This window comes from Propithecus coquereli, unplaced genomic scaffold (assembly GCF_000956105.1).
Source record: "Propithecus coquereli isolate 6110/MARCELLA unplaced genomic scaffold, Pcoq_1.0 Scaffold129, whole genome shotgun sequence".
Lineage (NCBI taxonomy): Eukaryota > Metazoa > Chordata > Mammalia > Primates > Indriidae > Propithecus > Propithecus coquereli.
In genome coordinates, this window is record NW_012137080.1 from 3,123,212 (window position 1) to 3,126,268 (window position 3,057).

Here is a 3,057-nt window from a genome sequence, read left to right on the forward strand (position 1 = left end):
CAAAATACAAACATAGACTTTATTAAATGCTGCTCAATCCCCCAATGAAGATCTTTCATTACAAAACAGTTTTCCACACAACTGCAAGTTAAGAGATTGGAATGGTACTCTGATAACAAAAGATGTGAGAAATACTTGACCAAGTAAAAACATACAAGACCTCTATATAGTCAACTTTTTCAGAACTCTACAGAGGAAGCCTACTGCATTTCCTTTAAATAAAGCCAGGCAGTGACAACTAGCGCTCGGTATCACCACACCGTGGGACTCAAAGCTTCCATCCCTGGGTTAGGAGGGACTGGGGGAAGGGCAGGTTGTGAGGACTGGAAAGGCCCTGCCTTCAGCCTTTGAGAGGAAGAGGAGGAATGAATTGAGAGGCAAGCTGAGTGAGTATTCACCTGAGCTGCCTCTACTAATCTGTTCATCACTCTGGGGAGTTGCAGATGAAGGGGGATATTCACGAGGAACAATCTGTAGAATTTTGGTTTACTTTCCCAGCTTTTATATTTTGTGCTTTAAAAAGCCTGGAGATTTAAGGTTTTGCTCAAATTCCAGAGTACAGTAATATCTTTAATGAGGGAAGGCTTGGGGCAGGTAATTCCTCCCATCATATTTCTGGGAGACACAAAGGGAAGGATAAGGCTGATACCTTAGTTTTATTTTAGGAAGTATTCTTGTTCCTAGGATGTAACTAAGGTCTGCAGCAATATGAAAAAGCACATGATAAAGGAAAAAATATACAGAGCGGACTACCATATCTATGTGCAACACAATCAAAGAAGAATTCAAGTCATAATTCTTACCACTCCCATAATTATCTCATTCATATCATAGACGATAAAATTCATTTCTGCGAAACTTCAGAAGTGACACATCAATGATTAGACAAAGGTTACAATATGCTGTGGCCATGATAGAGCACAGGGCTGTGTTTAGTCCATATATTTTTTCATTTACAGTTGCCAGAAAAAAAATTGGCCTTTTAATTAAACTGATGAGGTTTGTTTTGTCATTTTTACATATTTCAAAAAAGTATACAAAACCGCCTATCCAGCAGTGGCGGTAGGCTTTTTTTTTTTTTTATTCAGCACTTGCAGTGCTGAGAATACTGTCCGTGCTGTAAGTACTGTTCTGGTTTTCTAGAACTTTCTTTAGCTTTAGCTCCTCTAATTTTTTCCATAATTCTTCACGTTCCAATTCCTTCTTTTTCTCTCTGTAGATAAACCAAAATTTTTGTAATCAGAGGTTTTTATTTCAGAACTTGAAGAGAGGTGCTGTTTGGCAGTTTACTGGAGAACACATTTGTGCCCATAGTTCACTTAAATGCCTTGACTAAAGCACCGGAGTCCAATTACTGGGAGCACCTAATTTCTTCCTGTCACTCTCTTACATACAATCACTAAGTCTGTGCATCTCTTGTACCGGCTGGAAGTTACTACTTGCTTTCCTTTCCCTATATTTTATCACTACCACAACATTATTTGTGCTTTGTAGTTGACGTTAATGTTCTCACATAAATTTCTTGCAGTTGCTGTAGTAGTCACGACCACTGCTACAAAGACTGAAGGGGCTGTCCACTAGGTCAGGCTGAAGCCTGCCCTTCACCAGACACCACGCAGAAGCCACGGCCCTTTGGGCCATTAACCGGTTGGTATCTTACCATCTCCTGTCTCTTACATGTCAAATGAAAACTTTAAAGTTTGAATGATGTCTCTAAAACATAACAAAAAGCAAAACATTTCATATGTAGTTTCAACTACTTAATTTCAATACTAAGGAAAACATTTCTGAATAACTTGGACCAGACTATTCTGAAAGGCTATATATGGATGTGTAAAACATAGGCTTATATTTCTGCAGTTATATATGATTTATCCTTTTAAAGGATTTGCTGATTTATGCAGAGAGTAAGAAATAATGATTATTGTTAGCCATCTGAGATAAACATTTTTCAAATATAAGTTCTACATGATGCCAGTCATCTTTTCTTTCTTCCCATTACTTCCTGAGGCTTAAACCATGTGCCCAATATCTATTCCTGCCTGAATAATGCATTATTTCTTTTAAATAGCAGTGAGTTAGTTATTGATCGGCTAGGATGGCTTCTTGATGCAAGAAAACCATGACTAGGAATTTGTAGTCAAAATAGATCAGCTTTTCTAAAAAGAACAGGTAATGTGATTAGAAGTAAATGGTAACTATTATCCTCAAATGATGGATGGGCTCAGGTACAGTGGTTACTGGCCACTTAAATATATAAGGATGTGATTATTTTATTCTCAAAAAGAAGTAATCACTAAGCCATGTTCCTAAATGCTGATAGGTGCTACCATTTATTCTCTAAGATATTATTGCCAAGCCATAAACATCATTATGTGAGTTCCCTTTTCCCAGAGGAGAACTATGTTGGCTTTCAAATACTACCTTCTGATAATCTGGAGCATAAGAACAATCAACTTTTATGCAAAGAACAGTTGAAGAGTAAAAGCTCACTGGAAACCCTTGTGGACAAAAACAACTTTCATAAATACAAGAAATCGAATTTTATAAATTGGTATTTGCAATCCAGCCTAAATTCACAATGCATACACTACCAGACTGATATCTAAGGCTCAGAATGAGATAAACAGGATTATGATCCACATTCAAATCGTAATATAACCATTAGGGGAAATAAATTACATATAAAAACCTTAAATAATGTTACCACTTTTTCTGCTTAACAAATTTATAAAAATACTGGAGCTAGTTTATCTGGAAATGACTTAAGCATTAAGAGACGTTCAAATTATAATGTTTAGTATAATGTAATTTTTTAAAATCTAATTTTAACTTAGATACCTTTCTGAACTGAATCACATTTAACTAACCTAAAATGTGTAGGTAAATTTTGTAATTCAAAATATCAAATACCTCTGTCTTTCAGCTTTGTATGAGCTAGTGAGGTCATCAAAAAGCTTGCCATTCATTTCCATTAGGGTTTTCAGCACATTGTATACCAGTGCTACGATGGTCCTGAAACGAAAATGAGCCAGTCCTGGATTATTGGTGCTGCTA

General features: G+C 36.3%; 1 protein-coding gene and 1 long non-coding RNA gene across 3 annotated transcripts in view; both read right to left on the reverse strand.

Moving 5' to 3' along the window:
- On the reverse strand, nucleotides 1-3,009 carry LOC105805458. The gene is made up of 2 exons (XR_001137214.1): nucleotides 2,914-3,009; nucleotides 1-1,213 (listed from the first exon to the last, which is right to left on the reverse strand). It is a non-coding gene; the product is annotated as an uncharacterized LOC105805458 (long non-coding RNA).
- The window catches only part of PPP2R5A (protein phosphatase 2, regulatory subunit B', alpha), a 62,743-nt gene that overhangs the window by 6,171 nt on the left and 53,515 nt on the right, over nucleotides 1-3,057 (reverse strand). The gene's annotated exons all lie outside the window — the stretch shown is intronic.